This window comes from Lathyrus oleraceus, chromosome 5 (genome assembly GCF_024323335.1).
Source record: "Lathyrus oleraceus cultivar Zhongwan6 chromosome 5, CAAS_Psat_ZW6_1.0, whole genome shotgun sequence".
Taxonomy (NCBI): domain Eukaryota; kingdom Viridiplantae; phylum Streptophyta; class Magnoliopsida; order Fabales; family Fabaceae; genus Lathyrus; species Lathyrus oleraceus.
In genome coordinates, this window is record NC_066583.1 from 637,898,490 (window position 1) to 637,922,080 (window position 23,591).

The window sequence follows — 23,591 nt, forward strand, 5'->3', positions numbered from 1 at the left end:
CATCTGACTCGAGCAGGGTAGGGGTCTCTTTCGATCGCTTCGAAGATCAAGTCAATGAGATTTAGGTGTGAGATTTAGTGTGTAACTAACATTGATTTGCAGTCTATCTTTTATAAGATAATCTTAATTAATTATTGCATATTTTCACATTTTTTGACAATCGGCACAAGGATAAGCCCTAGCCTCGCATGATATGACATTGCACGGCATCACAAAAACTATATGAAATATTGGAATGGATCATTGTCCAACATATTTGCAAACTATAATTCACACTCATTATTATTTTTTATTGTTCTATAACCTTGTTGTTGGAATGTCAAACAAAATGTTACAGCATTATACTCAACGTGTAAATGTTAAAATATAGTTGGCTAATAGAATAATTAATTAGGAGTTAGTTATAAAATAGTTAGCTATGAGTGTGATTCCTTTCTATATAAGCAATTGATCATTCATGTAAACATATAGCTTGAAGTTGCATTATTTAATTACAACTTTCTCTCACATTCTAACAAGTGGTATCTAAAGCACTGGTTGATGATCCAGGTGTGCCTCTTTCATTCAAGAAACGCGGTTTCGATATTGTGGTGAGAGAAAGTCGGTATTTCTATTATCCTCTCGTATCAATCCCTCATCTAAATCATCTCCATGGTTGATTCATCAAAATTCTTGACACCAGCAATTCCCAAATTCAATAGATTCTACGATCATTCGACCATGCTTATGGAGAATCTCCTTAAAACTAAGGAGTATTGGGAGTTGGTAGATAAGGGTGTTACGGTTCCACCACCATATGCAATGTCAGGACAAAGAAAACTTGCAAAAGAAAGCAAACTTAAAGATCTCATGGAAAATAACTATTTGTCTCAAGCAATTGATCGAACAACTCTTGAAACAATTCTAAATCGCGACACAACCAAAGATATATGGGATTCCATGTGCAGGAAGTATCAAGGGTCCACGAAAGTGAAGAGAGCTCAATTACAGGCTTTGCGTTGAGACTTTGAAGTTTTTTGCATGAAGGATAACGAAATAGTTGATGAATATTTTCAAAGAACTTTGTCTATTGTAAACAAGACGACTATTCAATGTGAGAAGACTGAGAAAACCATCATTGTTGAGAGGGTGTTGTGGTCTATGACCATAAAATTCAATTATGTGGTGTGCTCCACAGAAGAATCGAATGATGTCACAACCTTGTCCATTAATGAGCTACAAAGTAGTCTCTTGGTGCATGAGTAAAGGATGAAGATCACTCAAGAAAGGGAGGATGAATAGGCGTTAAAGATTTCAAGTTATAGTCGTCGTGGTATCAACAATCTAGGTAGTGCGTGGTGGCTTTCGTGGTCGTGGAAGAGGAAGACTGAGCAGAGATCATATCTAATGTTACAAGTGCCATAAGATATGGCGCTATCAATGTGAATGTCCAAGTTGGCAAGAGAATGATGTCATCTTTGCTGAATTTAATGAAAGTGAAGAGTTATTATTCATGGCTCAAAAGGAAGACACAAAAACCAACAATCAAGTGTGGTTCCTAGACTCAAGATGTACTAATCATATGGTTGGAACAAAAGAATGGATGTTCAATTTTGATGAAATTTTTCGTGAATCTGTCAAGTTAGGGGATGATTCCAAAATGCAAGTAATGTGAAAGAGAAATTTGAAGCTTCACATGAATGGAATTACTCAAGTAATCATTGACGTGTATTACTTGCCAAGCTTGAAGAATAATATTTTAAGTGTTGGTCAACTAATGAAAAAGGAACTAACAATATTATTCAAATATGGAGGTTGTAAAATGCATCATGCTGATAGAGGATTGATCATGAGCACAAAAATCTAATCCAACTGAATGTTTGTTGTGTCTACACCTGATGTTTTTCCCATGTGCATGAAGATTTCTTCAGATAATGTCACACACTTATGACATTGCAAATATGGTCATCTGAGCTTTAAAGATCTTGACACACTCATCAAGAATGAGATGGTGAATGGAATACCTAGTTTCAAGGACTTGGAGCAGACTTGTTCAGATTGCTTAATGGGAAAGCATCATAGATAAGTCATACCAAAGCAAGCCACATCGAGAGCCACAGAAAAGCTTGAGTTAAGCCACTCAAATGTGTGTGGACCTATCAGACTTGCATCAAATGGTGGGAGTAAATGTTTCATTACATTCACATATGACTTTAGTAGAAAGACATGAATTTACTTTTTATATGAAAAAGTTGGTGCTTTTGATGTTTTCAAACAATTTAAAGCCTTCTTATAAAAAGAGTTAGACCTCTACATCAAATGTATTAGGACATGCATAGGAGTAGAGTTTACATTAAATACTTTTTGTGACTTCTGCAGTCTTTTTGGCATCAAGAGGAAATTGACAACAACCTATACTCCACAATAAAATAGAGTATCAGAGAGAAAGAATAGGACTCTGATGAATGTGATCAGAAGCATGATGACAAGTAAAAATGTTCCTAAGAGCTTTTGGCCTGAAGCAGCTAAATGGGAAGCATATGTAATCAATAGAAGTTCAACATTATCTATGAAGAACATGACTCCAAAAGAGGTATCTAGTGGTGTAAAACCCTCCGTGCATCACTTCAAGGTGTTTGGGTGCATAGGTTTTGTACACATTCCTGATGTGCACAGAAAAAAAGTTAGATGTCAAGAGTAAAAAATATTCTCTCTTAGGAGTTAGTGAAGAATCAAAGACTTATAAACTCTATGATCATGAGAGCAAATAATTTCTTTTTGGTCTTTTTTTTTTAATTTTCACCCCGGATTTCTATAAATCTCTTCATATATATTTAGAGAAATTTGTTTTTATTTTATTTTTATTTTACAATTCAAACTATTTCTTCTTTCTTTTCTTCCATTATTCTAACTTTTTTCTACTTCACTTATTTTTTAAATTAAGAATGTGATATATTTATTTATTTATTTAATAATATCGTGTAAATTTTATTTTATTTTTATTTTTACTATCAGTATTTAGTTCATTAGATCGACTAATCTGATTCGAATTTTATATGGCATCAAATGATTCAAATTCCATTCGATTGTAGTTGTGGAAGATTGAACTGTGATCCTCTCTATCTAATTCAACATCAATCATCAATAAATCAATTAATATAAATTTTATTTTAAATAATCAAATAATGTCTCAAAACATTATAATTATTAATTTATATTTTAAACAAAGTATATTATATAAAAAGATATTTATATTAATTAATTGAGATTTTTTTTTAAAACTAATAATTAAAATATAATTTAATAAAATAATAATTTAATAGAACATATCCGTGTCGCAAAGAAAGACGATTAGGTTTTAATAGAGAATCTATGGCCTAATAAGAATAGATTTTTCTTTTTTTTTTAATTTTAAAACTAAAAATATTACCTGCCATACCACCGGGGCTGTATTGTTTCTTTTACCATAGTTGAATTCCAATATACATGCTTTCCAGCAAAACTTTCTTGTGTCTCTTTATTTCATCAAACATTGTCTAATTAATATTAACTCATTCTTTTACTACATGTCATCTACTAAGAGTAAGGAATGTTATTGCAGATACTTTATATTAAATAAAAAAAATTAAAAAAAAACATTTTTATAATAAAAATATAATATTTATCATTAACCAATTTTATTTTTACACTAATCATAAAACTATATGTTATTAATCACGTATTTTCCTGATATTTTATTAACCAACTTTAATGTCTTATTAATCAATAAAACACACAATATTAATTAAGTTTTGATATTAATTTATAATTTAATTTATAAATTAATGTTCAAAACTTGATTAATATTATGCGTTTTATTGATTAAAAAAATAGTGGTGGGTTAATAAGTTATCAGCAGAAAAATACATGGTTAATAATATATATTTTTGTGATTAATGAAATAATAAATTAATTAATAATAAATATTATATTTTTATTATAAAATTAATTTTTAAAAAGATATTTTTTATAAATATGGTTATTCAAAATAAATATTTAATATTATTTTATTTAAAAAGTATTATTAATCGTATAAATACGAAGAATAGTATTTAATATAAGTATTAGGGTAAAAAACGGGGTAGGAACTACTGAAGAAAAGTATATGTGTTTATTATTGCTTTTGTCCTCCGTTTGGTGGGGGTATTTTACTTTAATAAATCATGAGGAATTGGTGAACCTATTATCAATTAGAAGAGTATAAAGTGGTTGAGGCACATGGCTTTCAGGGTAAGCTAAACCAATATGACTATCCTTTTTAATTTGATGCACATGAACTTAACCTGCCCCAAATAGCTACTTTTTCTCCTAAATTCTTTGTTCCCCTCAAATGGTTCCTAATAACTAACTGCTACTCTTTAGGATGATTCAATTTCACAAGATCAACGCCAACTCACCCAAAAGGAGCATTAGAGACATGCAAAGGGTCACGCCAAATTCAGACCACTTCAATCAACCAACCAGCCAAAAGAATATCAAGTCATGCATAAAAGAGGATCATCTTCTCATTCAAGAAACCATATCTTTGAAGAGATGACTATGTCCAAGATCCGCAAACAATAATAACTTATCTAAAAAGATGAGGCTGTTAGGCGATTTCTAAATAAGTCATTTCACCACCTATAAAACCAAAGTAAAACAATATCTAAAATTATTTTCAACTCCAAACAAAGAAAACTTTTATAGAAAAAAATATTTGAATGTATCACTATTTCTCATCCTAACCATCTAAAATTACTATATCTAACACTCAATAAAAAATCACAAATTTACAAATAAGTCAATTGATTAGACATCTTTAGTTCAAACACAAAATATGTATAGGTCTCACAATTGACCTCTCCTTAAAGAAGCTCGGGTGAGTTGGGGCTTTATCCTAAAATACTTTACCAAAAAAAGACCTTGACATTAATTGAATGACTTTTTACTCTTCTAGTCACCCACTAAAAATGTTGACTTTTTACTCCTTTGAACAACTGTCTCCCACCTAAGTCGTCTCTTTGAGCATCGAATAACTAATTTAATTGAGTGGATACTCAAAGATTCACTCCTTCGTGGTGAGGAGTTCTTTTTTCCAAGAATAACATTATCCTATTAATAATAGTAAATAAGGATATTAACAATGTTTGCTCCCAAACAAACAATTTCCTCCTCAAACTCACACACTCTTACCCAATCCCCATATTATCTAGCAATTATTCCATCTGATTTAAAACCAAAAAAATCATTTGTAATTTTTCAATAAGAGGATTACCCCTAAACCAATAGACCTTAAATAAAAACATCAAAATTCTATCATCTATCACTTTAAGAACTTCATCAAAGAACAAATTTGAAGTTGATGTCACATTGGCCTCAAGTAAAATAATTTTCTACTAAGAAGAGATAGATATGAATCCCTTCAAGCTGTCTTTGAAGTGACCCAAAATTCTATTGAATATACCAAATTATAACTACCTCGCCGCACAACGTCAACCCTCAATAAATGAGTCTTCTTTGCCACATATTTCCCAAGTGTTAGCCCTCCATTAATGAGCCTTCATCGCCAATTATTTGTCAAGTGTTTTATATAATAGAAAAAAAATGTGTTTGAATTGAACAAATTTTTATTATTAGTTAATGATGACTAAACGCTTTAAAGTTGAGTACTTTTCATGATCTTCTTTTCCTTAAGTAATTCTTGGTTATAATTCTAGTTACTTTTCCCTTAGCATTTAGAAATCTAGACATGTCTTTTAAAATGGTTGTAGATGGAGAATTGGTGATGGTAGAAAAGTGAGAATGATAATGGATTTGTGCCTTGTGAAAATGAAGGAAGTTGGGTGCAATTCCCTCAAAACAAATACTATAAGACTTTAATATAAACATAACTCACTAGATATAATTGTGAGGGGCGATCACATGATGATTCATAACGTCCACCTCAAAGTCATTGAAAGGGAAGCTGAAACCTATTAAATAAAACAAACATTCATGAAAGGGGTGACACATCTATCATATTTTATGCACACTTTTTCATCTTATTTGGCGGAAAATAATTCTCAGTCCTAAAAGGATTCACCTCGATGAAAGCGTGATCTAGACCGTCCTTAAACTCGAAGACGGATTCAACATCTAATGTTTTTTTATCCACCTGCACATTTGAATTATGTCCTGCAACATTATGTATTCCTGAGCCAAAGTTGTCTATTTCAGAGTTACTGTTAACATACAAAAAACGACCATGAGTATAAGCACGAGATTGGGATTACAACCACAAATTCATCTTGTCGTCTTTGGGGTCACAATTAAAAGCACGATAATGTGCTTTATTGTAAGTCTGAGCATTGAACTCTTTCTTAAAATCACATATAACAATGAGGTTCATCAGGGCAAGGCATGAATGGTAAAACCTTAAGCAACCTCCTAAGGAGTGAGGCTACCAATTACCCTTCCACCAACGATCATAACTACATCTCTCAAATCGTCCATCACCACCTTCTCAAGGAACCCTAGTAAAAGAAAGATAAGTATATGAGATAAAGGGGCTTCGAATGGTTACCTTGAAAGAGATGAATTTGACGATTGTCATTGAGTGAGTGTCTTATGAGAAGGCGGTGCAAAGACATTTGTGTAATGACATGTGAAAGATTGTTGATGAAGATAATAGGCAATCGTAGAAAATAGAGAAAGAACTCTTGGAATTTGCAAATGGTGAAAAGATAGGCAGTTACCTAAGAACCTCTTCAAGCAACTGTTTGATCCTCGACAACATGTGTAGGAAAATGTTACCATACCACCAACGATCATGATCTTGCATCAAACTCTTTAGAACGTTCATTTCAACAAGCAGAAACAAGGACTTGAGAGCAAGTGTTTTAGGTCGCTCACAAGGACCACATGTCAAGACCCAACAACAAACGCTATGAAGGAAAGCACAAAGAAACAGGTGCAGCCTTCATCAAGCTCGAAGCACATAATTTCGACCTCCTACCAAATTTCCATTATCATGTTTAATCAGATGGTGACTCGCACATGATGTTGGATCAAGCATAAACAGTTATAACAGTCCTCTTAATATAAAGCTCTTGATGTGCCTAGACTCTTGTATTTTACTCATTCCACACTCATACTACTTTTCATTCATTCATTGAGTTGGACGTTGGAGACTAACATTATAGGTTCGCCCCGTTCAACCGTACTAAAAGCTCGTTCAACCACACTTGAGTCATATTTCACTTCATTAACGACTAGTATTTCTTATTCCTGGACGAAAGAAAAGTTTTTACCCTTTATTAATAAATAAGAAATTGCATGTTATCTTAAAATAGTTTTTTGTTTATTGATTTATAAAATTAATTTTAATATCCAAAAGTATAAAAGAAATATTTAAAATATAGAACAAATAAATATATTAATCAAGCATGTCGTTATAGATTTCATATAGTTTTATTTAATATTATAAAAATAATTGAATAAAAATTGTATATTTTCGGTTTATTCTACAAATGAGCTGAAAATAAATAAAACAAAAAAATCAAAGAAAAAGTTACAGATATAAATGCATGGAAAGAAAAAAGAAAAGGGAAAAATACTAACATGAACTTCTAGGCACAATGACGTGGATGAAAGAAAAAAGTTAACAGAAAAGTAAGCATGAAGAAAAGCTGACAAAATTTTGACATTTTTTTTCTAGCTGAACACATGAGAAAAAGTTGCAGCCCACTTTATTAAAGTAAAAATAAATCTAATAAAAATATCGTTAATGGTTAAATATTAATACATATTTACACTTGGTAAAAATTTGAAGTCTGCATCTTCAAATTCTTTTAACAATTAATTTAACTATTTCAAGTCAGTTAAACTATTATTTTTGTAAAGAAAAAATTGAATAGATGTTTGGTTCTCCCTTAATGTAGATTCTAATTATAATTATCTTAAATGAATGAAACAATGATGAAAAAGAATTAAAAAAAGACCAGTAACGAAAAGTGGAACTACCTAAAATTATCTCTTTAGAGAAAGTGAGCGACATTTGCGGCTAAAACGATACAAAGTAACAAGAAAAAGCCATCATGTAATGTAGCCATTTACGTGTGGCCACACTAACCGAACATTATGACAACCTGAAATCAAGCATCAAACAATCCTTGCTTTCTTACTCTCCAAGTTTCAAACCTTGCATGGCGTAGATCCACATTCTTTTGCCAATTTTGTTTATAAATAAAATAAAATAGCTTCTAGAAAATAAAATAATTACGCAAGCCATCAAAATTAAAGTTTTAGACTTCAAAATTTTAACCTTACAAAGTAATATTTAACCGTAAGTATGTTATATAATAAATCATTAACAAATATTGTCTAGCTTATATCTTTGATGTCTTAGACTCACTTTAGTAAAAACATCGATTAACGAAAAAATTAGTTAGTTGATAATTATAATTTATAATTATGATGGATAATTGATAATTTATAACTGATGTTTGATGACTGATATATAATAAATTAATTTAAATATTTAGTAAAATTTGTGGCTCAATTACTTTTTAAATATAAAATATATAAAAAAGATATTACTTAATCAATAATAAAAGTGGATAAAGGTGAATCTTTCTTTAAACATTCGATCACACTTAAAAAACTTAACGTTTTAGATGTATACTTAAACTAGGTAAGTTTTAAGTTCAATTCATGTAACTTACATGAAATAAGTTCATGTAATTTATTTAGATATTGTTGCATTCTAGAACTAGAAATAGAGAGAGATGTGGAAGTTGCGACGGGGTGAAGAGAGGGGTGTATATGCAAGAATAACATTATGATGCTCAAGTCACTTTATGAAAGAGTATAAAGAACATTCAAATTGTGTTTGCAACTTGTTACTTGATTTGGCATCATTCCATATATATATATATATATATATATATATATATATATATATATATATATATATATATATATATATATATATATATATATATATATATATATATATATATATATATATATATATATGTATATATATAAAGGGAGAGTAATAACGGTTTCATTATCTTTCAAGCGTGAAATGCGAAGGACATTTAGATGTGCATGAGGTGTAAATTTCTTGTAGTAAGGTATAAGATAGTTATACGGTAAGGAGAAGATTCTAAAAACATAATTGTGTAGTTGGTCAAGAGGCTTTGTCCCGGAGCGGGTTGTCTTAAGGTGCTCAGTCTAAGACAAATATGGTCGGCTCAAAACAGTTGCCCCAAACCCTCATACTTGAGTAACAAGGTAAAGGTTTGGATAATTTTACCATCGACTGCCAATCTCCCTTATTTATTGCTTTCATTATTTAGAACACAAAAGGTCTATTTGGGAGCATCATTTTTAACATTCTTGGAACTGAAACGTTTGAGTGTTATGTTCGAGAGAATCGATCTTTGATAAGACATCTTTCTTTTCATATTTCCGGATCATAAGTCTAGAAAGGACTAGAGTCATTTTCACTTGGATCTTTCTTATGTCCTCTCCTTAAGCGATTATCCTTTTCTCTTTTGACAATGTCTTCTTGTATTCGAGAAAGTTAAATGCAATATCACTAAAAAATCACGGAAGAATGTAAAACGAAACTAGAAGAATTCAACGTCTCCATGGGAAGGTTCTATATATTCTTCCACCGTGTTTGTTTTTGCCAAGAAGGGAAACCTGGATAAAGCTTTTCTCGAAGTGGGGGAACCACCGCATTGGGGTTCCACCATCCCTACTGAGGATGGTAGAATATGCAGCGAGTATGACGGTTGCACCATCCCTCTTTATGAATATCTCTACTCAACCCTGGGTGTTCGCTTACCCTTTACTACTTTTGATTGGTGTTTTTAATCACTTGATAGTGGCTCTTTCACAACTCCACCCATCGAGTTACGCACACGTAATGGCTTACTAATACTGTTGTGAGTATTTGAATAGGAAACCTTCCATCACCTTGCTTTTTCATCTTTTCCCCTGCCATTATGGTACCTCACCCCAGCTAAGAGAAGAAGAGTTAATTTCTTTAGTGCCGACGATATGGATCTTTGGAGACTTTCTAAATTTGTCTCCCTTTGTTGACTGGTTTTTCCTGGTTACTCCCCTTCATCCCCTTGCTCATGAGACCATTAGTGGGGCCGAGCTAGGAGTAAGGGGTAAATGTAAGCCATTATTTCCTCATTGTTGGTCGGCGAGCCATTTCCTTATGGAGAACGACACACATGTTCATAAAAAGGGAGATTTTTCTAATGAGGATTCATATCAAAAGAAAAAATGGGTTAGCTTTGTTAACAACTTGGGTTATCTTGGAGGAGGAGTTCCCTCGGCTGAGGTTCATAGGAAATGTTTGAAGAGTCTGATTGACGTTGCATTGCTGATAGAGGCTTGCTCTCGCGAGGATCTTCGAATAGCCTTCGGTATGTTTGTAATTTCCTTAATTATTTTGATATTGATTTGCCCTCTTTTGGTGTTTGTCTGAATAATGATCTTATTTACATGTAGACGTGATGAAGGAAGAAATGAATGTCCAGATTTTGAAGAGGGGGATACAATCACTCGATACTACAGTAGATTCTTCACTTCCTCTAGAACCTCCTCATAATGTTGCTCCTTTTTCCGCCCTTCCAAATTTGCAAACAACTCTAGGGACTGGTCCCAGTCCTTCCTGTGAGTGCCAAGATTCAGTCTTTGATGACAATTGGGCATTTTTCCCAATCTTTTTGGGCATGCTCTCGGGGAAGAGATGAACAAACTGACGTGATACGCTAAGTGATATTTTGTTGCTCTAACCCTAGGCGGGTATGGATGCTTGGAAACTCTTTTGACGAACCAGGCTCATGAAGATAAGCATCGGTTGGAGATGAATATTAATAACTTAACTCTTCAACTAGATATGTACTTAAAAGAATTGCAAAAGGCTTCCATCTCTTTGAAAGAGGTAAACAAAACTCTGGCTCCGTCAATTTCCCTAGCACTACGGGCGGTCAGGTGATGCACTTGGCGAGGATGATGGATAAGAAGACTGAGGTTCTTGATTACTCCCAAAAGAAATTGGAGTTTATGCATAGTCAAAAAGCTTCTCTTGCTTAAAACTTGAAATAATTTACTTCTTTAAGCCTTAGGGCAGATAAAAAAGATTTTGAGAATATGCTACAACATGTGGATCATTTTCACCATCCACTAGTTATTTCGAGGGAGTAGATTCGATCGGGTCAGATGCTCCGAGATTGGAGGGTCGTCTATATTCTTGCATGAAAAACACTAAGATGTGGGAAAATATTTGTATGCATTGTTCTTTTTTCTATTTTAGCAATGTTCGTCTTATTACCTGTATAATGTACTTTTGTTGTAACGTAAACGTTGTATTGCATTCAGTCGTCTCCTATATGTTGTTTGCGAGCTGGAGGAGCATCAGTGTTTGATTTTATCCCTTAAATTTATAAAGTTTGCATGCCACGACAAGCGTTAAATAATGTTTTGCTTAAAGTGTAAATAACCTTAAGTACTTCGTGAGGTCATGTTTTCCTGCTTTATTTACAAGCATGTTGTGTTAAGATGTACACACTTTATTGGTAAGATGTTATTTTGACTTGATATAGATGTGTGTTGGATCATGTTTATAATCGTACAACATGGGATTGGATAGATGCGACTATGCTTTGAGTCCCGCTTATGATAATATGGCATGAGACCGTCAAGATGTAGCTATGCTTTGAGTCACATTTGTAATAATATGGCATGAGATTGTCTAGATGCGGTTATGCTTTGAGTCACGTTTTTAATGATATGAAATGAGACCAGTTATATGTGGATATGCTTTGAACTGCACTCCCCTTCCCATATGATCATTCCCCAACCAAGAGGTATAACTCAGATCGAGGTGGAAGTCTTTGAGCTCCACCTCTCACATCCCTTAGATGGGCTGGATTCAAAAGGGGGTGTTGGAACAAAATTGGTTTGTTCTATATCCCTTAGGCTTTGATGATAACAAAGTATTTAAAGAACAATTAGGTATACTAATGTTTGTTCAAGTGTGTAGGACCATAGACTAAAATTTCATATAGTATCCAAGTATTGGTTCTAACTCTGAACATTCAAGAGAATCTTAATGACCAAAATCTGATGGATCTGAAGCTGAAGACCAGACTCTAAAGAAGTCAAATTTTAAAGAGGTCAACATCTGAAGATCAGAGTCTGAAGGAGTCAACATATGAAAAACAGAATTTGGAGAAGTCTACTTCTGATGATCAGAACCTGAGTCAGTCAAAGCGCAAAGACCAAAGTGGTCCTGATAGGTCATTGTTCATCTTTGAACATGCTTTATCACGTGAAGCCCTAGGCTATACTTTGTTCATAGAGTCTTTTGGGATACAACTGTTAATTCCTTTTGTAGCAAAGAGTTTTCAAACTAGCTTTCACCTAACCTGAAAATTTGGTGAAATGTCTCAAAGTCTCTTTTAAAGATTCTCAAAGGACTCTATCGGGATGCATCTTCAACGACTCTTTTTATTCTCTATTTAAGGAGCTAAAAGACTTGAAGAAAATTACGCCAATGAACATGAGTCGACATCAAAGAGAAGTTACTTTGTCAAAGCAAAAGTATAAGTTAAACTTAGGATTTCTCATCTGTGTATATCTTAGAAATCCCTAAGTCTTAAAAGAGTCAATTCGCTATGTATTCTTTATACACCTCTGATTGTATATCAAGTGTAATTTCCCAATAATTATTTATTTGCTATGAATATTGTTAGAAGTCTCTAGCTTGTATGCTTAAGCAAAGAAGTCTCTTACTTTAGTGTATGAGCAAAGGAAGTCTCTAGCTTGTGTGCTTGAGCAAAAAAGTCTCTTACCTTAGTGTTTAAGCATAGGAAGTCTCTAGCTTGTGTGATTGAGAAATGGAAGTCCCTTACTTGTGTGTTTGAGAAAATGAAGTATTTTCTTGTGTGCTTAAGCAAATTGTAATCTTGTGTGATTATAGTGAAAATATATTGTAAGTACAAGGGGACTGGATTACTCTCGAGTTGTGAGAGGAACTAGGATAACTCTGTGTGTTATTATTCTTTCTTATATTTTATATTTGTTGTCTACCTCTGACTAAATCAGATTCTATAACCTTGTGTTTAGAATCTAACTTAAGAGTTTTAAAAGAAAGAAAAAGTCAACACAATTTAACCCCCCTTCTTGTGTTTTTCTCACCTTCAAAGGGGTTCCCCCAGCTACGCATAGGGGAAATTAATTTCTATAGTTGGACGTGCAAAGGTACTCCCTCGAAATCTTTAAGTGTGCCTGACGTGAGTGGGGATTGATTGTTGTAGTCGAGTGTGCAAAGCGTATCTGACAGCTTTCCTAAAATCTTTAACTCGGGCATCAAATGTGTTGGTTGTACCCCAATTTCATCGTTAATATATATAATCACAAAGGAACTAACATTTCAGACTTTGTGTAATTTCGTTCATAATGAATAATTGTTTGTACATGTTACATAACAGTTTACACACACACACACACACACACACACACACACACATATATATATATATATATATATATATATATATATATATATATATATATATATATATATATATATATATATATATATATATAAAATGAAACAAAACAGAGCGGTTTTTTCCGCCTCTTATTTTCATTGTTGGCATCCCCTTTGCTTAGCCACGTCTGGGCGTGTGGAGGTTCATGATTTAAAGTTGTTAGGTGAGGGAGGACACATTAATTTCCATAGTTATTTCCTCTCCTTGGCCCCTCTGGAGTGCATGATGTATCTTTTGGCCCCTTAGAGGTCTATTGTTGAAAAGTATATATTCGGCAAATATTTTTATATCGTATCCACAGAGATTGGTTGTTATTACCGCCGTTCTATAATCAAAATTGTTATAAGTTTAAAAAGTAACAAAGTTGTTTTGTTTGGAAAATTATCTTGTGAGTAAATGTCACTAAAAACAGTAAAATGGTTTTAATCAAATGTAAAGCTTGGCAAGATTGGAGTTCACTATTCCAAATGCTTATGATTCCTTATGATAACTATATAGATTTCAGATTATCGATGATGTTCAAGTATCCTCTCAAAGTCATTTATGTCTAAATGATATTGTGATAATCACTATATTGATCCTTAGACGATCTCTCCACCTAACTATCAATATAGCAATCTTTAATGTTTGATACCAAAGAAGAGTAATGAATAAATCTATCTCTACAACTTATTCACTACTTGAAAATCTGTTTTATGTCAAGACTCAAATAATCTCTTTCAACAACTACTCAAATCTGGTTTTCAACTTAGGGCAAAAACAGTATTCAATACATCAACAATCTTTATCATATATATAAATCAAATGGAATACATAAAAAAAATGAGAATAGCTACTACCTCCAATCTTGACAAAATGGTGTTTAGCTCCTCATCATCATTGTTACAAAGCAGAATGTTATGGAAGAAAAACTCTGTTTTTCTCTCTTACAAAATATCTAAGTATCAATGTGTGAATGATAGTGAATGAATCTGAATAATGTGTTTTCCTCTCCTAAAAGAGTTGACATTTCCTTAATTGATCATTTCCATCCAAAGCAGAAAAGCTATTCCAAGACAGACACCAAAATGGCAAGACAGCTGGTCATGAAGGACAACACTTTTGGCCCAAAATCAGCTTGCTGGATTCGCAGCCTTCGCGGCGCGAACTGAAGCCTTCCCAGCTTCCTTGCTTTGCAAGCTTCATCCAAAATCTTCTAATTTCTGATGTTGCTTTTCAAAAGCTCTTTCATCTAAAAATTCTACAAAACTAACAAATCTGTGAAATAACTATTCAAAACAAAATAAATTAAATCTAATTGCATTTATACCAATTACTAAGAATAAAAGTGTGTAATTACATCAAAGTTTGGTAAAAGGGACCAATAAAATGATATAAAAAGTAGTACTAATTGGTCCCTAACAACTCTCCCCAACTTAACATTTTGTTTGTCCCTAAACAAAAGTTTCCACCCTCACAACCAAAGCAATGACACAAAAGATTGGAACAAGGATTTACCAAGGACATTCAAATGGTTCAAAAGTGTTTGGCAATTTCTCAATCCACCTATCTCAATTCTAGACAAAACATGAATAAGGAAAATGGTTGAGTGAAAAAAATCATTCCAAGGAATTCAAAGCCATATATGTCAAAATTGAATCAAACTTACACACACATCATAATAATGATGAATAACATGAAGGGTTACTTTCACTCATCCAAACAATTAAATCAACAACAATTCAAATCATACGGTTATCACAACAAATACCAAATCATATGAAAAATGAGAATCAAGAGGTCTTTCAACGGTTGTAATGTGGCTTAGGTTACAAGAAAGGATGTGATTAAGAGAATTCAACAAAGTTGCCTATCCTAAGGGAGCATTCCCAAACATTCAACTCTACACAATTTCCCTTTCTTTGATCCCTATTTTTTTTTCTTTTTACATCCACACAACCATGAGCATTTTCTTTGCTTTTTTCTTTTTTTCTTTTTTTTTTCTTTGCTCTATGGTTTCAAAGGTGATTTCTTTTTCTTGTTTCTTTTCAACTTTTTCACCCTTTCAATAAAAACTCACTTTTCCAAGTTTCTAACCACTTCTCATTTTACTCTCCCTAACTTTAGATTCCAAAACCAAATTTATTCAATAATGCTCCCTACTTAGAAATAAGCAAAAGGCAAAATTTGCAACAACTCGATTTGAGGTTTCAATTGACACGAAAGAAATTAGGATTCATTTATTCCCCGATTTTCAATTGATTTTTCAATGATCAATAAAGTGAATCCTAAAATAAGCTCAAAGGGGTTTAACTAAGGATTATTCCTCACAAGGTTAGTTGATTCAAACTTTTTGGTCTAGTGGTTTTTCTCACAAACAATGCCTCTATCATTTTCAAAATTTTCACACAAAAATAGATTGATGCATGATTTAGCATGATAAGAATGAGTTAAAATAATGCTTGGTTTCCCGCTTTTTAGTGTACAATGGAAAACTTCCTCACAATTGGTTAAGTCCTATTTTGATTCAAAGGTGACATACATTTCAATGAGTTTATGATATGAATTTTGCACACACCATTAATTACTCATGTTAAGTCTAGAAAGCGATAAAGTGTACCTTGAAATGCCGACACTAATTCTTATCATCACCACTTGAAGTGTCCTATGCTTCTTTCTTTGCGATCATTTCTCGGTTGCTTTAAGCTTGACTTAAGATTAAGAACAATTAAACAAAAATGTTGATAAACCAGTTTGATTGTAACACACTTAATTCTCAAATAGTATTCATGCAATTATCAAAACAACTAACAAAAAACAAAGTTTTGGTGAACTAGAGCCACCCAAAAGTACATCAAAAAATTTCAAAAACAAAAATAATACAAAGAAACTCAAAGTGACAACAACTCCTCAAATTCATCAACTCCTCGATCCTCCTCCTCTTGGCCACCACCTACATCACCAAGGACGTCCTCCATCTCTTCATTAGGGTTTGCACCACCTCCTGCACCCCCATAAAATTTGGCTTGCCCTCAGGCCAATTAGCATAAGCCACATATTCCGCCTGAGAAGGAAATGTGCGGGCTTCTGGTGCAAGAAACGTGTTCTGGAACTGTTGCTGCATAGCATCGAAGATAAATGATTGAGACCTCCTAGAGGCCTCAAAGCTCTCGCAACAATAATTGGCAAACTCCATCTGGTCAAAGACTGGAGTAGTGTGGGGTTGGGGTCGGGGTCTGGATCGGGGTCTGGATGACGAAGTCCCAGCTCCATCAGTTCTATCCATTTGGCTTTGGCAGAACCTATTCAGATAGGCATCGTTGATCACACTGGTGATAGAGAAGTGTACTTCCTCCGGGATGGCAACATTCGCCTGACGGCAAAGTCCCATGATCAGCCCCGGGTAAGCAAGCACACCTGCTTTACCACCGAATTTGGTTCCACTTAAAGCCATCTTTCTCATTTCTCCCGCGATGATGGATGCTACATCCACAGATTTCCCGATCATAATGCAGTACAGCAAACATCCTACGTCCAGAGGAATCGTGGTGGTGTGGCTCCTTGGCCGAATATTGCTCAACAGCAACACAAGAAAAGCCCTAGCTCCCAGATTTAATTTTTCTCTTTTCCAAGATTTTGGATGTCCTTGATCATTTAGGTCAAAGGATTTTCCTTTGAGGCATAGGGTAGCATTTATCGCTTCTAGATCCCACCTATTAGCCAATTCTTGGGTACGATACTCGCACCGCTCGTTTTCTCCCAGGGTTAGAGGGTTACCAAATATGAGTTAATGGCATCCCTCCCAAAAGAAATGATTCTGCCTCTTACCCTCGTTTGGTAGTTGAAAGCTACCCCATCTTCTTGATGCATGGCATTTGCATAGAATTCCCGAACAATATCATAGTTAATTGCCGCTTCTGGTTCACACAGTTTCATCCACCTTCGTCTCTCAAAAGTTGAAACCAAACTCTGATAAGTCCCACCCGGTGCTAAATGGATGAACCTCTCCGGCAGGATGGTTCTCTTGATTAAGCTCTCGAATCGTGCTTCGTGTTCGTCACTTGTGAACCTTCTTAATGAACGGGATTGAACGGGAGCCGTGGTTTTGGTTCTCTTTGACATCTGCATTAAACATCAGAACAACCACAAAACAAACATGCAGAGAGTTAGCAATCAACAACATAAAAACATGGCCCTGGAATTTCCAGTTTGCGGCGCGAAGGCCCGTTCGCGGCACGAACCCTGTGAACTAGGAAATCTCCAAGAGCCTCCTAGGGTTCCAAAAATTGTGAGGTATGCTACTTCTAACAGTCAAGGTCTCCAACTCTATCCTATTCCTAATCTAAATCAGACATGCATAATGATTTCAAGTGTCAATCTTCAAATTTTTCCAATCCCTAACCAAACCTGAATGTGAACCCAAAAGGAAATGGAGAAGAGGAATTGAAAAGCATAACATACCTTACTGAAGCACTTGGATCTTGTTAGCAAATGCAGATTAGGGAGTTAGGGAAGGAAAATTTTCAGTTTTGGGAAGTTTTTGGGAGCGAAAGTGAAAGCGAGGCAAACTTGGTGTTTTGAAAATGATTTGAAATGAAAAGGAAAATATAACCTAACAGAACTTAAGTGGTTCTGCCACGCACTGTTCGCGGGGCGAACCTGGTTCGCGGCACGAACTGAAGCTTTGCATTCAGTTCGCGGGGCGAACGGTGATTGCGGGGCGAACGGCAAAAAACAGAACCCAATTTCACAAAATTTAACACAGCAGAAAATCAACTCATCAGAAAAAAGTAAAGTGCAGACTTACAACGTTGGGTTGCCTCCCAACAAGCGCTTTATTTAACGTCGTTTAGAGCTCGACGGTCCACTGATTAGCCCGGTCCGGATAGAGAAATAACACACACATCACGATTTACATCGCCACTATGGTAGATTTTTAGTCTTTGGCCATTGACAGTCTAGCTTTCTTGTGACTTTGGATCCTCGATCACAATGGCCCCATAGTTGCGCACCTCTTTGACAACGAACGGTTCTGACCACTTCGACTTCAACTTACCAGGGAATAACTTCAACCTTGAGTTGAAAAGAAATACCATTTGTCCAACATGAAACTCCTTGTGACGGAACTTTCCATCATGGTATGCCTTTACCTTTTCCTTATACAGTTTATTCGAATGGTAAGCTCTATTCCTCGATTCCTCCAACTCATGGAGTTGTCCTTTTCTTCTTTCTCCAGCTAGAGTGGAGTCGAAATTCAAGAATTTAAGAGCCCATAATGCTCTATGCTCCATTTCCACTGGAAGATGACAAGTCTTCCCATACACCATTTGAAACGGAGTTAGCCCAATAGGTGCTTTGTAGGCGGTACGATATGCCCACAAAGCTTCATCCAGTTTCAAGGACCAATCTTTTCTTGAATTTGAGACTGTTTTCTCAAGGATCCGTTTGACTTCTCGGTTAGAAACCTCCGTTTGACCATTCGCTTGTGGGTGGTAAGGAGTGGTCACCTTGTGCTTTACACCATAATGTTGCAAAACTTTTTCAAGGGGTGTATTACAAAAGTGTGATCCTCCATCACTTATCAACACCCTAGGCACACCAAAACGTGAAAATATGTTTTTCTTTAAAAATTTAATCACTGTTTTGGCATCGGCCTTAGGTGAGGCAATTGCTTCTACCCACTTCGAGACATAGTCAACGGCCACCAGTATGTACTCATTTGAGAAAGAAGAGGGGAATGGGCCAACGAAATCAATACCCCAACAATCAAAAACTTCTACTTCTAGCATGTTGGTTAGAGGCATTTCGTCCCGTTTTCCTATTCCCCCACTCCGTTGGCATGTATCACAACTTTTCGCATGTTCATGTGCATCTTTAAATAAAGATGGCCAATAAAAGCCCGATTGGAGCACTTTAGTGGCTGTTCTCAAACCGCTATAGTGACCTCCATACGGAGAGTTGTGACAATGCCAAAGGATGTCTCTTGACTCCTCAATTGTTACACACCTTCTCAAAATATTGTCAACACCCACTTTAAACAGATACGGATCATCCCAAACATAATACCTTGCATCCGCCAAGAATTTCCTTCTTTGATAGCAAGTGAGGTCTTCCGGTGTTAAACCGGTTTCTTTGTAGTTAGAAAAATCAGCAAACCAAGGCCTCACTTGAATCGCATACAATTTTTCATCTGGAAATTCTTCTCTCACCTCCTCTTCTTTGTTTGTAATGTCTACATTGACCAAACGAGACAAATGATCCGCAACCAAATTTTCGGAACCTTTTTTATCCCGGATTTCCAAATCAAACTCTTGCAGTAAGAGAATCCAGCAAATTAGTCTTTGTTTGGAATCCGGTTTGGTTAGCAAATATTTTATCGCCGAGTGGTCAGTGTAGACTACAACTTTTGACCCAATCAAGTAAGCTCTAAACTTTTCCAATGCGTACACTATGGCTAGTAACTCTTTTTCAGTTGTCGCATAATTGACTTGTGCTTCATTTAACACTTTACTAGCATAGTGAATAGCATGAAAAACTTTATCTCTTCTTTGACCCAACACCGCACCAACCGCATAATCGCTCGCGTCACACATAAGTTCAAAATCAAGTTTCCAATTTGGTGCCACGATTATGGGTGCGGTGACCAACTTTTCTTTTAAATCAAGGAAAGCTTTGAGACATGACTCATCGAAAAGAAAATGCGTACCTTTGTTGAGCAAGTTACTCAATGGCTTTGTTATCTTTGAAAAATCTTTGATGAATCTCCGGTAGAAACCAGCATGTCCAAGAAAGCTCCTTATTCCTTTTATATTTGTTGGGGGTGGTAGTTTCTCGATAACTTCCACCTTGGCTTTGTCAACCTCTAATCCTTCAGAGGAGATCTTGTGACCGAGTACAACACCTTTCGTGACCATGAAGTTGCATTTTTCCCAATTGAGCACTAAGTTGGTCTCCACGCATCTTCCCAAAACCACATCAAGATGTTTTAAGCACAAATCAAAAGATGATCCATACACAGAGAAATCATCCATGAACACCTCAATGCATTCTTCTATCAAGTCCGAGAATATAGCTTGCATACACTGTTGAAATGTGGCTGGTGCATTACATAACCCAAAAGGCATTCTTCGGTAAGAAAAGATGCCAAAAGGACATGTAAAAGCCGTCTTCTCATGATCCGCTGGATTGACCGAAATTTGATTGTACCCCGAGAACCCGTCCAAGAAACAGTAGAAATTTTTGCCGGCTAACCTCTCCAACATTTGGTCCATGAAAGGTAGTGGGAAATGATCTTTCCTTGTAGCTTGGTTCAACCTTCTATAGTCAATACACATCCTCCACCCGGTTACCGTTCTTGTCGGAATCAACTCATTTTTATCATTTTTGATAACCGTCATGCCACCTTTCTTGGGAACTACTTGTACTGGACTCACCCATGCACTATCGGAGATAGGATAAATCATTCCGGCTTCCAAGAGTTAACAACTTCTTTCCGAACTACCTCTTTCATCGATGGATTTAGACGCCTTTGAGGTTGTGCAACGGGTTTGAAATTCTCCTCCATCATGATCTTATGCATACAATAGGCCGGACTAATACCCTTCAAGTCGGATAACACCCACCCTATTGCGCCTTCATTCTTTTTCAGCACTTGAATCAATTTGTCTTCCTCTTTTGTGGACAAGGTGTTGCTTATAATCACCGGTTTAGTACATTCGTCACCAAGGAACACATACTTCAAGTGTGAAGGAAGCATTTTCAACTCTAATTTTGGTTCTTCCGTTTTCTTCATCGCATCCAAGTCCTCCTTTGTTTCTTCTTGATAAGTAAGCTCACCACAAGATTCTAACTCATGCAACATTGCTTCAATCTCTTTTTCCTCATTTTCGGTCAACACGTTGTATGCTCCGATAAGAGATCTTTCTATAGGATTAGAAATATGAACTTGATTTGCGACCTCCACTACTTCCTCTTCAATTGCGTCAATTCGGAAAGAATCATGCTTGTCATTTGGATGCTTCATAGCTTCAAAAAGATTAAAGGTCACCTCTTCATCTTGTACTCTCACCTTCATTAGTCCATCATCTATGTCAATCATCATCCGGGCTGTTTTCATGAATGGTCTTCCAAGAATTAGAGGAACATCACGATCCTCATCCATCTCTACTATCACGAAATCTACCGGAAACAAGAATTTGTCCACTTTCACTAACATGTCTTGAGCAACTCCGTATGGTGAAGTGGTAGACTTGTCGGCTAGTTGTAAAGTCATCCTTGTCGATTTGATCTCAACATTTCCCAATCTTTTAACAATGGAGAGGGGGATTAAATTGATGCTAGACCCCAAGTCAATCAAACCATTACCAATGTATGTGCTTCCAATGGTTACCGGTAAAACGACTCGGCCCGGATCGGATTCCTTCCTTGGGAGAGTCTTTTGAATGATGGCACTACAACGTGCATCAAGCAATATGGTTTCGTCTTCCACGTGTCTCCTTTTCTTTGTAAGAATGTCCTTCATGAACTTTGCATACCGTGGCATTTGTTCTAATGCATCGCCAAATGGAATATTGATTTGAAGTTGTTTGAATATGTCCATGAACCGTGCATAATGCCTAGCATTATCCTTCTTTGATGGAGCATGTGGATAAGGTAGATGTTGGGTTGGAATGACGCTCACACCTTTCTCTCCTTTCTTTTTCTTTCTTGGTTCAACATCCTTTTTCACCTCCAATTCAGGCTGCTCCTTTGCTGACAAATCCTGCTCTTTTCGCGGCGCGAAAGGGGATCGCGACGCGAACTATGAAGTTCCAGCCACTTTCTCCCTTCCAACAACCATGTCCTCTTTTTCCAGCACTTCATCCGTATCATTTTCTACTATAATTTCCTCACTTTTTTCACTTATCAACTCTTTACCGCTCCTCGTGACAATTGCTTTACAATGCTCCTTTGGATTGGTTTGAGTGTTAGCGGAAAATGACGATCCTGCATTTTGTTCTGACAGTTGCTTCGCAAGTTGACCTACTTGATTTTCCAGATTCTTAATTGCTGCTTCATTACTCTTCTGATTTGCCATGGAAGCTTGCATGAATTGTTGAAGAGTGTCCTCTAGCTTGGAACTTCCTCCTTGCGACTGCTGTCCTTGAGAATTTGGATGTTGATAAGGACTTTGCTGCTGAAAATTTTGATTATTGAACCTTGATGGTTGATAGCCTTGACTGTTTCTTGGTTGGTACCCTTGATTGTTAGGAGGTTGGTACCCTTGATTGTTAGGAGGTTGTCTTTGATAGCCCTGATTTTGATTGTTCACAAAACTCACTTCTTCTAGTGAAGGACAAAAACCAGTAGGGTGATCTCCTTGACATAATTCGCAACATGCTACTTGATGTCGAACTTGAGACCCTTAAATTTATTTCATTTGCTGTGGAAGCTTGGCCATCTGTTGAGTGAGCAACTCCACTTGTTGAGAAAGTAGCTTGTTTTGAGCAAGAATGGCGTCATTGGTATTCAACTCAATAACTCCCGGTTTACGTTGTGAAGGGCTACGATCATGTTGACTTTGGCGATCATTGAGTGTCATCCGATCAATAATGACTTTAGCTTCTTCCGCATTCTTTGACATAAGCGAGCCACCCGCGGTAGCATCCAAAAGTGTCTTGTGAGTTGATTGGAGCCCGTTTAGAAAAATATGGATTTGAGTGAGCTCATCAAAACCATGACCCTTGTATTTTCTCAACATTTACTTGAATCTTTCCCAAGCCTCATTTAAAGATTCATTGCTTCCTTGAGTGAATACCGCAATAGCCGTTTTGGCTTCCATGAATCGGGATTGAGGGAAATATCTTTCTAAGAACTTTTCTTCTAACAAATTCCAATCCGTCATCACTCTCAGTGCTTGATCAAGGTACCACTCATTTGCCTTTCCCACTAAGGAGTGTGGAAACATCCTTTTGAATAACGCCTCTTCACTCGTTTCATCAATTCCCGTAGAACCCGCAATCTCATAAAATTTGATGAGATGGGTATACGGATCTTCATGATCCATTCCGGTGA